The sequence below is a fragment of the Mus musculus genome, chromosome 2, assembly GCF_000001635.26.
Source record: "Mus musculus strain C57BL/6J chromosome 2, GRCm38.p6 C57BL/6J".
Lineage (NCBI taxonomy): Eukaryota > Metazoa > Chordata > Mammalia > Rodentia > Muridae > Mus > Mus musculus.
In genome coordinates this window covers 50,519,184-50,534,510 of record NC_000068.7, presented here as the reverse complement: position 1 = coordinate 50,534,510, position 15,327 = coordinate 50,519,184, and the positions used below count along the sequence as shown (strand labels likewise).

The following is a 15,327-nucleotide window of genomic DNA, read 5'->3' as shown; positions in this document are numbered from 1 at the left end:
CTTTAAGTTTTGTGTTTAATTTAAATGAAGGGTTTCTAGCCATAGACTTCTAAAATACATTAAAGAATGGTGTTCATGCAGTAACAATGTTGCATTCACTGAATATTTTAGTTGATTGTTGGTGTGATAAAATACTCTGAAAAGGAACTTAAGGAAGGAATGGTTTACTTGACTCAGTTTGAGGTCACAGGCGATTAAAGAAGGGAATTCACCAAAGCAGGAGCCTAAGGCAGCTGATCACATTGTACTCTCAGTCAAGAGCAAAAAACAGAAGCATGCTGGTACTCAGCTAGCTTTCCCTCTTTTAGGCCAAGAAAAATGGTGCTGCTCACTTTAGGCTCTTCCCACTTCTATTAACTGGAAGAAGACAATTCTCAAAGGCATGATGGAAGCTAAATTGTCCCTCCATTCATGCCGGAGGTGTTTACTAGATGATTCCAGAGCAAGCTGCCAGTAAACCGTAACCATCAGACTGATGCACTGGGTGTGGCCAGTATTTCCTTGTTAAATAATCAGTATTTGAAGTTTGAAATTGTGGTTGACATTTTCAAAACCTCTTGGTTTTATGATTAGTATTGATATGACTGCATGTTTGCTTTAAAGTTAAGGATAAGGAAGGAAATGTTATTATCTAAGAATACAACTCAGAGTGTGTGGGGGGAGTTGGAATTAGCAATAGGACATTGTGTTATATCTAATCAAATAAATGATCATTCAATGAAAATAAAAGGGCCACCATAAGTGTCCAAAGCTGATTGACTAGGCTGTAATAGGAAACTTTCCAGAAAGCAGATAATCAGTCCTCAGGCAATATCCATAATACCTCAGCAAAGCAGGAAGGAGCTAAAGTCCTTACAAGATTGTCTGAGGAATAAGAAACTTTACCTTTACATGTGTCTAATCCAAGAAATTTTTCTGAACCTCAACTCCAAATCTCAACTTGTTTCCTAGTAATTAACTCAGGCTTTGGAGCTAATCATAAATATCACTTGATATGATCTTCAGGTATTCCATTGTTCCAAGTACTCACTACAGTGACTTGCACTATTGAAAATTAATTATTTGTGTATCATCTGCCTAACAATTAGCTCTTCTGTTGGGCTTAGCACTTCAGGAGGCAGGAACAATGTGTCCTTTGTTCCCTAGTTGATAAAAAATGACCAATATTTATTAAATAATCAGTATATGGAGATCAAATCTCAAGATTGACAGTTCGTAGGACATACAGTGTTAGAGGTAAAGAAGATATTAAATTCTCAAACTCTATTCTGATATGATAATCATGAAGGACTTAGTTGATGACCAGCTGATTGCCTCTCAATGATGGTTGGTAAGTGACCTGTGAGACATGAATCCACCATTCAGTACTTGTTAGAATTCCTTCTGTCTAATTCCTCCTATAACTTGTATACACATGAAAGTTCCAATATCAGGAACATAAATCAAGAATGAGATGCATCCCTTTATATACTCAAGAGTTCCCAAATATGGTAAGATAACCAACATATACTCCAAATAGTCTGATGTCCCCTAGGCTTAAATCATTGATGGTTCTAGCTGCTCCTCATATAATTTGGTTTTGCTTCTACTTATATTTGCCATTACTATATTCAGATTGTTCCAGTTGACATCAGGTTCTGACAACACAAGTCTAAATGTGGCATGATCCAGGCAAAGTGAAAGCTTTACTTTTCTTAGTTTAGACCCTGAAATTTTACCAAGATAGCTTAACTGCATTGTGACTGAAATCTTATTCACCTTATAAAGCTGAGGTCTATCAGGTTTGGCACATCAAAGCTGAGAGATTTCCTTGAAATTTCTGAGCAATGAATTTTTTTTTCATATTTCACCCTTGTTGCCGTTACATGTCTATGGCTGGTGTAAACATATGAAGTGTCTCTTAAAAAAGCTTGTGTCAAACTACTACAGTAAGAGATATATGAGTGTTTTCTGTTTGTTTTTTGTTTGTTTGTTTTGCTTTTCTGTCCCTTTCTTTCTGGTTTCTTTCATTTGCTTCAAGAGAAAATTAAGTTAGGTCTGTTACAGATACAGGACCATTACTCCTACACTGTAAACTTTTTCTGAGGAGACAAACAAATATCTATCCACCCCAAAAAGGGTCCCAATGACAAATCAGAGACCATTTCACTTGAGTCTAGCTTGGTGAACCAATAGTTTAACTAGGTTCACTTACAAGAGCATGGTGAGCCGCTACCTACAGGAACATGAGCATCTTCAAGAAGCTGTACTACTGGAAAAAAATGTCTCCATTCCAGTAAGCATGAGCTGCTCATATCCCTTCAGGGAGGGGTTCATGAGCTCCCACTCCCACTTTTGCTATGATAGAACATTAAGGAACCCAAAGTAATTAAGATCTAGTACGATTGATCACAACAACTGAGGACAATAATTATGTTGGGTCCTGGGACAGCATTTCACAATTCCAAAAGACTGAGTTCTAACAATTGCTTTGCTCTACAAAAGTAAAGCTTTTATTTTTATACCGCCATAATATCTGGGACTTTGAAGCCAAGTTTGTATTGTTCTTTACATTTCTGTGGCTACATATTTGACAGATATAACTGATAAGCAAACATATTTACTTTGGATTATGATTTTAAAAGGCCTTCAGGCTATCACATCAAGGAAGGGAGAGAGAGTTCACAGAAGCAAGAAGGTAGTTCGTGGAGCTTCTCAAATTTTGGTAGACAGGAATTAAAAGAGCCTGGCACCTGGGATAGTTATAACTATCAAAGATCCACCTCTAGGCACCCACTACAGCTAGACCCTCCTCCTAAAAGCTCCATAGCCTTCAAAATAGTACAGACAAGCAGGACACTAAGCATTCAAAACAAAAGCTTGTGAGAGTCATTTCAAATCCACACCATTACAAAGTTCAGGAAAGATGCAGTACATGAAGTCTCTGGCTCCTGGTCTATAGCCATGTTGGTTCATTGACTTTCCGTTCCACTAGGGGTCCATCACACAGCCCCCCCCCCCCTTCCTACCAAGTCCTCAGATATCTGAGCATAAAGAACAGCTCACCATATTCACCATATTCAGGGCTCACATCCCTGCAAGTTATAAAGTGTGAACTGCCCCTGGAAAATAGATCATCTCTTTCTAAGCTGGAAAATGGCCATGCTTCTCTAGTCAGAACTCTCCTGTGCTTTCTTTCACTTAGCTCCAGTGGCTAAGTTCTTTTGCTCCTGTTTCTTCGTAAATTATGAGCATGAGGATAGATAATTTTGATTGTCGACCTGATTAGATTAATAAATGCAAAGCACCTCTCTGGCTGTGTCTGGGTGAGTGCTTCCAGAAACAGAACACGAGCTCTCTGAGCCAATGGGTTGACTCTTGCCTTGATAACTTCATGTGGTGGCTGTCTCAGTGTGCTGTCTGTACGAAGAGACACCATGATCAAAGAGCAAGCTGGGAAGCATGGGTTTACTTGGCTGACACTTCTATATCACTATTCATCATTGGAGGAAGTCAGGGCAGGAGCAAAAACAGGGCAGAAACCTGGAGACAGGAGCTGATGCAGAGACCACGGAGGGGTGTGGCTTACTGACTTGCTCCCCATGGTTTGCTCAGCCTGCTTTCTTATAGAATCCAAGACCACCAACCCATGGTGGCACCATCCATAATGGGCTGAGCTCTCCCCCACCAATTGAAAAATTCTCTATGCTTGTCTATAGCTCAAACTTATGGAGGTGTTTTCTCAGTTGAGGCTTCCTCCTCTCTGATGACTCTAGCTGTGTCAAGTTGACTTAAAACTAAGAAGTACAACAGCATTATTAGGAAGACTAAAAGTTAGGAGGATCCTGGCTGGAAGAAGCTGTCAGTGGGTGCTGTATCTGCATCTGACTCCTCCTGGCTTGTCTGCTTTTCTCTGCTTCCTAACCCCACTACCTGAGTGGGCTGCTAGACCATATTCCTCCTGCCACAAGGGAATAGCACCTCTGAAATCATCCAGCTAAATAAAGCTTTCTTCCTTTGGGATCAATTAGGGAGTTGTGAAAGCCCAGCATATCTGAATGAGCAGAGCTTTGTCTATTTAGCTCTTGAATTATTACTTTCGTTCCTCATAGTAAAATAATACATAGACAAACTTTAAAAAGTCAAACAGCTTATGAAAGCTGGTCTTGACCAACGAAGTCACAACTTTAACTTTTAGTTGTTTCTCTCTTCCTACAACCTATTTGTAAAGAAGATAGTGTCTCCCTTAATCCTTTCCCGTGATCTAATGCTTTCTAACACGGGGAGAAGACTGTATTCTGTTACTGGACCACTATTTTTCTCTAATTTTTCATTTCACTTTTCATCCTTTGTCTCTTGATGTCTCTGGAAATACTGCCTCTCAGATGTTTGCATGTTCAGATTTCTGTTACCTTGGCTATCGTCTGCCAGAGTGTTTTCTTGGTCATGGGATGTTTCAGTGTTGGAGAGCCCTGTGGCTTCCAGTACAGTGCCATATCTTACAAGTGCCAAATTACAAATTGTTTTTCAAGTTTTACTCTTTGTTTTATCAGAAAAATTTCCCTTTTCTGTTTTTCCCTTCTGATCTGTCACATTGGAGAGTTCATATGAAGGGCTTTTTTTCCCTGGCAGGGGTTTGAGTTCCAGGACAGCCAGGGATATACAGAGAAACCCTGCCTCAAAAAACAAACAAACAAACAAACAAAAACAAAAAAAAAAGAAAAAAGAAAAAAGAAAAAAAGGAAAAGGAAAAGGAAAAGAAAAAGAAAAAGAAAAAGAAAAAGAAAAAGAAAAAGAAAAAGAAAAAGAAAAAGGAAAAGGAAAAGAAAAAGAAAAAGAAAAAGAAAAAGAAAAAGAAAAAGAAAAAGAAAAAGAAAAAGAAAAAGAAAAAGAAAAAGAAAAAGAAAAAGAAAAAGAAAAAGAAAAAGAAAAAGAGAATGTGGTTTAAATTGAATTGGAAAATGTGGGTTGTAAAGGCTGTGAACCAACAGCTCCTGTGTTGGATGAGTCATGGTGGAGCCTTCCTCTTTCACCTGAAGTGCCCTCAAGACACCTTTTGTAAGCTTTGGGCTTGGGACCTGGCTTTTGACCTGAGGATAGGAGCCATCCAGTCCCTGACTAAAGCAGTGTCCATAAGCATTCTGAGAGCCAGGAAGGGGGAGAGGGTTGGCTAGAGAACTCCCAGGACTGAGCCTAGATTGTCTTTCCAATTCAAGGTCACCCCTGGCTCTTGTTTGGATTAGGTTCATCTTGCTTTGTTTCGTCTTGTTTTGTTTTATTTGTCTTGTTTTTCAGTACTGGGCATTAAGTCTAGGGACTCACATGTACTAGGCCACATAAACGTTCTATTACTGAGCTATACTGCCCAAAGCTCCTGATTTAGATTTGTTAGCTGAGTTTCTTTATATCAATAATACAAGAAAGAAATTTCTCCTCTGCTGGGTGGGTCACAGAATTCTTTCTGAGACAGGTTTGAGACAGTGGTCCAGGCATCTACCTATCTGTACTTTAAATGGAGCTTTGCCCAATTCTTCCTGATTCCAGTCTCCAGCATCATTTTCTAAGCATAAAACACCAACTACCTCAACTTTGGGGATTATGCAATAACTGATTGATTGGGTTTCATCTTTTCTTTCTTTCTTTCTTTCTTTCTTTCTTTCTTTCTTCCTTCTTTTTGAGACAGGGTCTCACTATACAGTATATGTAGTAAATATATATAGTAATTATATAGTAAAGATATGTATATAGGAGCCATATACATATTCATATACAACATATACATATATCATATATACAAATACATATACACATACACGTGCACATATTCTACATATACATATGCATGTACAGGTACATATACTACATGTACATATAGTACATATACGTATACGTATACAATTTCTCCTCCTGGCTGTTCTGGAACTTACTATGTAGAAAATATCAGCCTACCTCTGTCTAGCCCATTTTTTTATATCTCATTAATAAAATGTGTACATTTGCAAGTAATTATCAAAATATCATTAATCTGTTCATTTTTACAACTGAAAAAAATTTAAATAGTGCTATTTATCACAAAAAATTTAGGACACACACTAAAAGATTACTGTCTTTAGCAAATGTAATGATATGTTATATTTTGTCCTGATACCAAATGTAGGTAAACAGGTTAAGAAAATATTACTAACATTGATATTGCCATACCATGGAAGATCAGGAGATGGTTTATGAATTTGACAATAAAAATTAGTATTTTAAATTTAAGACAAATATCACACTTACCAGGCAAGTATTTTAAGCATGGAGGAATCAATGAACTAATGTATTTACCTATTATACTAAAAAAAAAGTCACTAGCTTTCTACTAACACCTAATGTTCAGACATAGAAAAAGCAATCCAACCTGAAAATAGCATAATGGCCAGAAACCTTAAAGGTGGAAACAGTTGAATAACAATTGTCCCCACGCATCAGGAAGCTGCTTCGGTGACATTTGGAGATTGTGGGTTTCATCATTAACCTGCTGTTCTACTGTTCCCTTAAAAAAAAAAGCCATTAACTTAGATTGACATCTTTAAGTGTGTTAGCTGAATAGTTTTAGCTCTACTGCAACATTTATTTGTGTGAAAAAGCAAAAGTACCACATCCATTCTGCCTCCAGCTACAGCACTGACTTCCATCTTACCTTGTGAGAGTTCAGGACCAGGATGAGTTTTCAAGGGGAGGAGCCTATTGGACATGTTGGAGTTTTTTTTCTAATAAAAAGAAGCCTCCTCCAGAAAAAAATATTGAATATGAAATCAAAACTCCCAGCAGTTGATAATAATCTTACTTTCATGAAAGAGCAGTCAAGAAAAACATACTCATTTATCTATTTCCAAGGCTTGCTGCAGTTACTGTCAGATAGCTGAGCAATGTTCCCATTTTCAATAATGATTAAATAAGTAATTGTTTCATTAGTCTTAATCTTGGGGTTTACTGTAATCTAGGTTTCATGAATAAGCATACTAATTTGTCTGATTAATTTCCTTCCTGCAGTAATTTCAGTTAATAAGAGTGATAAAGGAAATATACAGAAAATGGAACATTCCTGTAATTACCAACCAAAGTTATGAATATAAAAATAGGCAATTGTCAAAATGGAGAATGAAAAATAATAGAGTAGCTCAGGTTTAGTAATTTACATAATATTAAACAAACTTGGTACATAATGAATGGTCAATGAATCCATTTCAAATAAAACTAGCTGACCTCACACATAAAACCGTTGTTGTAGCCTTCATGTTCAACACCATAAGACCTCTGAGTGTATTTCCTTTATTAGGAAAATAAAATTACCCATATCCATATACACCATTATTTTATAAATAATTGGTGCTTCCTAGGGGCAAACATCCAGATCTATGACAGAAGTTCTCTCTATAAAATATTGAAACCAATTTCCATAGCACACACATGAAGCCAGACCTCCTTACGGTTCAAGTCTCACATTGAGTACTTGCTCGGCTCAGTCATATTTACTCAAGCACATCTTGAGAAAGGATCACAATGCCGAAGTCAGGTTTGAATGAATTATTTATGTTTAAAGGTTTATCCTATTTAGGATTCATAATATACCTTATTTTACAACAGAAAGAGAAATTATGGCTCAATTTACTAAAATAATTATAACCATAATCACATCTGCTCTTGAAGACTGTCAAACATCTCCGGAGTGTAGTGCTTATGTTTCCTTTAGTAGACTCCCTCTTTTATGAGTTAATTAAACAATTTCACAGCATTATTTGTACAACTATCCTGCGCGGCATATTGTCTGTGCAGAACATTCCCTTTAATAGCTCTATTCTTCAAACAGATGTTCATTTAAATTTTTCACAGATTTTATTTGAAGAACAATTAGTGCATTTATTCCACTCTGCCATCACCTTCCTTGGGATGGGAAGTGGTCCTTTTTCTACTATGCAGAATTCCTAATGTGGCTTTTTAGTTTTGAAAAGAGAAAAAAATTTACACTCACACGGGGCTGATCCTCTTACCTTCGACTGTAAGATGAAGTTGCAAGATCTGTCCTCAAAGGCTAAGAGAAATGAAACCATGAAACCATCAATAGCACATTTTCTCATTCTACTTTGATTCTAGATTTTTTTCCCCCTTAAGGTTCCATATATATTAGACTCGCTATATGCTGGACTAAAATGGCAGATTAAAGAGAGTGAAAACCACTTTGTCAAGACAAACGATCCAGTCATTCTTGACACGTATCCTATGAATTGTCACGATTCGTCCTATTTTAACATCCACCTTGTATATTAGGGAGGAAGAAGACGCCATCCACCAAATATATTGAAGAGGAAGATGTTCTCCCTGCTTGACTCCTATCAGGTTGTTCAGCCTTTGAGTTTTGCAGGCAGGTTTGCCCCTGCAGCTCTTGAATGTATAATTCTCTTCATTTTCTCTGTCCTAAGAAGCTGTGGTGAAGAGAAGAGAGAAAGCCGCCACACTCCCCAGTGGAGATGTTGCATCTCCAGTAAAGAGACAACATTGTGTTTCTTTTTGGGAGGAAGCTCATTAGAATAAATTTGTCTTGTTCTTAATCTGTCCTTGGCTTTGAACTATAGACTTTGAACCCCTGAGTACTGCTTTGAAAATCTGCCCTCACTTACAAGGAAGTACAGGCATGAGAAAAACCAGATATTCACGTCTTTCTATGTCACTTTTCTACCTGGAATTTGGTTCTGCTGCAATAAGGAAGTTTGAAAAGGGAGGATATGATAAGAAATGTTTATAAAATGAAAATCTGAACATATTCAGGTTTAAAAGTATGTAAGATGTTAATTGTTAGAACATTCTGGAACCATTGCACCAAGGCACCCCAGTCTCCTGAGCCAACATGGAGAGATCAAGAAATGACTCTTAAAACCATCGCTTTCCCTGGCGCTTCCCAAGGCTCAATACAGCACGTGTCTCTAAGAACACTGTAGCAGAGCACGCTTACGTCTAGGAAAGGCAATTTTGAGAAAGAGTCTCAGGAGCTTAAGGACGGGGCTGCAATAGGAGGATTCTCCTGTGAACAGCATGAGGCCAACAGAGAGAGATGGGGAGCAGAGTGCACGTGAGGTTGTTGGATGCTGTCTTAGTTACTTCCCCAATAAAATATCATGACTGAGGTAACTTAGACAAGGAAGGGTTTATTTTGGCATACAATTCCAGAGAGATAGGGGTTCACCTTGATGAGAACCATAGCATCAAACAAACAAACAAACAAAAAAACAAAAACAAAAACAAGCTGGTGCAGGATGCTGAGGGAATACATCTCAGAATATATGCCGAAAGCATGGTGCAAACCTTCAATGGACCTCCTCCTCCAGCAAACTCATGTTTCCTAAGCCTTCCTCAACAGCAGTACCAACTGGGGATCAAGTATTCAAATGTCCAAGATGATAGGGGGCATTGTCATTCAGAGAAGCCAAGCACCGCAGTGACCTCCAGATGAGGAAGTGCATATAAATACTACTTACATGGTCTGACAACTGTCTAAGCTGGTTCGTTAGATAAGGGTGGAATCTTAAACACATTATGATATATCTATATAACAACTGCTTTGAAAAACTAAAGTTGGTAATGTGCATTAGTACACAGGAAATGTCTATTAGTACTAGGAAATGATTATAAAATAATCATCTTTTTAATTTCCTTGCAAGACATGATCAAAGTGTTATTTCTTATGGGATTCTTTTATTTCCTCTACATTCTTAATACCTTAAGTACTGACATTTTTTTGTTTCTGTTTTTGTTTGTTTGTTTGTTTGTTTGTTTTTGTTTGTTTGTTTTTCAAGACAGGGTTTCTCTGTGTAGTCCTGGCTGTAACCACAGTATACATATTGATGACTAACATTTTAAATATTATTTCTGGCATTGTTAGCATTTGTTCCCATTTGTATGTATATGTGGGGTGAGTATATATTGTACACACATGTGTGCACAATCACAGAGCCAGAGAGGGCTATCAGGTGTCCTCCTCTCTCACTCGTCACATTAATTGTTCAAGGCCAGCTCTCAACCTAGGAGCCACATCTGCCCCACATTCACCCCTCTCACTAGAGGCTGGGAACCAGCTTGCGGCACTGACTGTAGGGTGTCTACTCCCCATACAGCAGCCATGGCGTTGCAGGTGCGTGCATGACTGTACTAGGCTTCTTATGTGGTAAACTCAAGTCTTCCTGGCTCTTGGCTTTCTCTCTTTTTCCTGATTCCGTTTTGTTAAAGACTGACCAACTATTAGGCCTTTAATAAATCCCATTTGGTTTACCTATTTTTTTTTATTTCATATTTTTCTTCTGTGTCATCAATCGCATTGTCATTAAATTTTATGTTTTAGCGAACTCTGTTTCTTTGATTTTCAGTTTTTAGAATTTCCTTCAATTTACTTTGTTGGTTTAGATTACATCACTTTTTTCCCTGTGTTTTTTATATGGGAGTATTATTATTGTTAGTCTTCCTTTTTAATGTGATAACTTTCTGCTAGGAAAAGATAATTGACTAATATATATAACTAATATATATTCCAATTTATGTTAGAAACACATAACTTAATGACAAGTGTTTTTGTTTTTGTTCTTGTTTTTGTTTTCATTTTGGTTTTGGTTTTGGTTTTGGTTTTGGTTTTGGTTTTGGTTTTGGTTTTGGTTTTTGGTTTTTGGGTTTTGGTGTTTGGTTTTTTGGTTTTTCGAGACAGGGTTTCTCTGTATAACCCTAGCTGTCCTGGAACTCACTGTGTAGACCAGGCTGGACTGAAACTCAGAATCTGCCTGCCTCTGCCTCCCGAGTGCAGGGATTAAAGGCATGCGCCACCACTGCCTGGCAAGTTGACAAGTTTTAACACCAACAAAAAGCAACAGTACAAATATTAAGTGTCATAGTGGCAGTAAAGGCCCATTATTAAGGGAAAGCTGTTCTCTTCTGGTCAAAAGAATTGAGTCTCTGGCCTGGGTGGAGAGCTAGCACTCCCTGTGGGCAGGTCAATCACCTGGTTAAAGGACCAGACCCTCAGAATGTCAGTCCTACCTTAAGCCACACTAAAGAGAAAGGAGGAATAGTTCTCACTTTGGTGACTTTCCCTTTCCAGATCTCTGCCCGCCTAATGCAGTCCCTCCAGAGACAGCATAAGGTTCTGTTGGGTCAGGGCGCAGAAAGACATGACTTTCCCTTTTACTCAGCTGTCTTAATTTGCACTGTCGGCCACTGTCTGGTACTTTGGTTTCCCTAACTCTTTCACTGTGGCCTCCTTTCCGGTCACCACATGGTTGCTGGTCTGCCATGTGGCAGCCGATACTTTTGCCTAACTCAATGGCATGGCTTTCTCTCTTCCTCTTCTCCAACTCCTGCTCTGAGTACCTGCCCAAGATCTGGAAAGTGCATGCTTTGAAGTTTTTTTGTTTTGTTTTGTTTTGTTTTTGTTTTGTTTTTTGTTTTCTTTAAACTCCATTAAAACTATTCCGGTCTTTTCGACGCCGCGGAAGAGAAAACTGGGTAAGGCCGAGAAAAGTGATGGCTCAATCAGAAGTGAATTCTGTCTGTGTGGCATCGGATAGAGCTGGAGATACTGGAAACCAAAGTGATGACTCGTCTGATGGCAGCTTATTTAAAACCCAGTGTGCTCCTTCACCTACACAAAAGCAAAGACACCCTACTGTGAAACGTGTTACTTTACCTGCAAGTGTTGAAACAGATTCATCAAGTGTCTCTTCTATAGAAAGAACCAAGGCCTCTGACTTTAAAGGCTATTTTTGAAAGATTAAAAAAAAAAAAGAAACGGAAAAAGAGGAAAAAGAGAAAATATGAGCCAAAATTAAGACCAAGAGGAAGACCACTGGGAACGAGGAACACTAGAAGGTCGCAAATATATGCAAAACAAATTAAAGACAAAGGAGCTGTGTTTCCATTCTTAGAATCTGAGAGTAGAAGAAAACCTTTACCTTGGAAGAAAATTTTAACATATGAGCAAGCTGTTGCAAGAGGATTTTTTCACCACATTGAAAAACTCAAGTATGAACACCACCTTAAGGAATGCTTGAAGCAAATGCATGCTGGGGAAGATTTAGAAAAGGAAGACCTTGACAGTCGTAGGCACAAATACATGGATGATGATGGTTCACTTTCTCCTATTGAAGAGCCATTAACTGAAGATGAAGCAACAAATCCTCAGTCTGAATGTGATATCAAGTTGGTTACAGTTGCTTCATAATAAGTTTAGAATTCTCAAGGAAGAGAAACTTGGAACAAGAGAAGATTAAGAAAGAATCTACATTTTCTAAAAAAGCCAAAGATGTCACACACACAGAGAAAGAGCACAGAAGAACCTTGAAAGGAGATGAACATGTGACTATTGAAGAAGGTAAAGAACATAGATAACAGTGTATGCCAAGTAGATCAAGAACTAATCTGGGGAAGAAGATAAACTTGTTGGTGGAACACTAATAAATACTTAGTAAAGCTTTTTTCATTGCTTGATTTCAGAGTAAGAAATACTATAAGGATTATTTTACTACTACAGCAAATATGATTGTGATTCTGGAAGGAAAATGCTAACAATCCTATACATGTCTAGATTCAAGAACCCCAGCCTCGCCCGTTTGCTCTCCTGCAGAGCAAGGTCATGAAGAAAGGAGAGTTAGAGTATCTGAAGGTTCACCTCTGTGGTCTGTCGCAGCCACTATGACTATGAGGAGGGTCCAGGGAAGAATTTGCTATTTTCAGTGGAAAACCAGTGGCGGGTACTGGCTATGATGACTGTGTCCTTTGGATCTGGATTTGCCACTCCTTTATAGTAAGACACCAGCTACTTAAAAAATAAGGATATTTAATTCATCCCTTTAACAGAATGAAGAAAGTTTAAGAGATGATCTGAAAATTGGATTAAACTTTTGAACTCTTATACTAGAAAAAATAAACTAATGATAAAACCTCCCAAAAACAAAACAAAACAAAAAAACCCTATTCCCTGTGAATCTGTTCTTAAATTGTCTTTTTTAATTGATGAGACTAAAATCCTCCAAAGGAGCCTAGCTTCCCTGGTAACATGTATGACTCTATCATGACTCCTTAAAATTTTCCAGTAGCATGAAGTACCCTAAACTGTCATCCATTGAACTGTGCAACAAATGCCTACTGAGTGTCTCCTTTGGCCAAGGAGCTGAAGACAGTGGTGAAGACACATTCTTGATGTTCACGAAACTCATAGTGATGGAGGCCAGCTGATAGGAATCACATGTATACCCACGAGAGGATGCTAGGCACCCAGGCATTCACTGAGTGCCTACTATTTGCCAGCATTTATTCAATAACTGTATTTTGAAATTTAAGAAAGGCCAGGATGATCATCAAGATGCCCCCCTCCCCCCAATTCAGACTTCACTATGCTAGGATGTTGTCATCATGGACTGCATTTTACTAATGAGACAACAATAAGTCCCCAGGGCCAAGGAAACACATTCTTGAGCAATGAATGGATGGAGAATCCAAATAGCAGATTCTACCCGACTCATCAAGTCTTTTTCCAGAGAGTCATATATTCTCTATTCGTCCTGTTATGCTCTAGGATTCTGAAACACTGGTAAGCCACACACAAGAGCAGATATTTCCAAGGAACACTGTAACATTTCCAATGGCCTGTTGGTTGTAACACTAGCATTCCAGGCTTAATTTGCATTCTCTAGCTGGAAGGGTCCAATTACTGAATGATGTGCAAACATGATCTTATTTCCTTCTATGGCTCACCAAAAGATATACGAAGACAATTATATCCATCTTGGAAATTTATAAAATGGTCACAAGCAGGAAGGGAGGAAATGTGCAAACAACCAATGTAAACCTGCTAAGGAAAACCATAGGCACAAAATACAGTCCTTAGCGATCATGAGCAAGGCATTCCAGAAAACCCGCACTCCACAGACGAGGCTCTCTGTCAGCCTCCAAACGCAAAACCTCATTATCCTGCATCCCATTTCCTTCCTTCTAAATAGTGCCTTGTTACAGACTCCTTTTCATGTCCTCCCAGCCCTACCCTGTGAAAATCGCCACAAATAAACAAAAGGCACAGTATGGGCTCCCTCCACAAACAAGCTCCTTGCAAGAATCTCTTTCCCCGGCTTGGTTTCTCCCCATTTGCTCTGCAGTTCCCGGAAGACAGCAGACAGTCTGCCCAGCTCTCCTGTCAGCAGATGAAACAGAACAAAGAAATCCCAGGACCCAAACTGTTCACGAGAGCATCTGCAAACGCTTCGGGGCTGGCGGTTATCAAAACCTGTGACTCTTGTTTTAAAATTAAGATGGACCAAGAAGGACACCAAGAGGGATGAGGGAGGGCTGAGAGAATAAGAAGGAATAAAGAGGCAGGTATTGTGCAAACATCCAGGAGGTTCTTATATTATTATGGTGGGATGCGGAGCTCTGGGGAACACTGAAGAATGGGAAGCACAGAGGTGGCCTATCTTGGGCATATATATACCCACTTCTTTCGAAGTCCTCTCCAGAGCCAACTAACCTAGATGGCTGAAACCTGGTTCTTCTCTCTCATAGGCTTAATTTGTAAGGTGAGGGCTTTTAATATCTCTGTGTGACAGAGAATGGAGCCTAATTAACACTCCCCCAATAACCTGCAAATAACAAAACCTGCTGTAGGGGGAAAAAAACCCATATTCACACTTTCTTATCAAATTAGGGTCCACACATGCTCCTAATTAGCTAAAAATCAATTATCAGGACAGCAAACTGAATGGAATATATATATATATATCCAGGGAAGTCTTACTCAAGCAGGTGGGTGAAACAACATAAAGCCACAGACTTGTTTAAAGGCAGTCAGTGAAGGACTGGTGCCTAAACCTAAAGGAACTTGTCAGTGGTACTAGAATCTGAAGGTCATTTGTCACAGCAGCAACCTCTGTCTCACATAAATGGAGAGCAGAGAGGACTTGGGTGGTTCTAAAACTGTGCATTAGAACCCATGGACATGGAGATCACGTGGGACATCAATAATGGTCATGCAGATCTTGGTGTTCACTTGAAGCCACATGTACAAATGCACAAATATGGAGCAAGCAAGAGAGGTGTTTATGGCTGTTTGTTTGAGTCTCTTCATGAGCTACTGGCTCTAGTTTTGTGAGGCCTTTGTAGCATGTAACTATTTAATAATCACTTCCTTTAGGACTATGTGCAACTCAGAACTTATGGTTTAAGGAAGTGTTCTGTTGCTAAGGATCTCAGATTGGGGGTTACAAACACCACTGTTTATGGTTTGTTCCTGCTGTGGTATTTTATTCTAAAAGTATTGAATAAATGAAGTGGTTTAAC

The 15,327-nt window shown here is 38.7% G+C and overlaps 1 pseudogene; it reads left to right on the top strand.

Moving 5' to 3' along the window:
- On the top strand, positions 11,473-12,705 carry Gm13487 (predicted gene 13487; annotated as a pseudogene).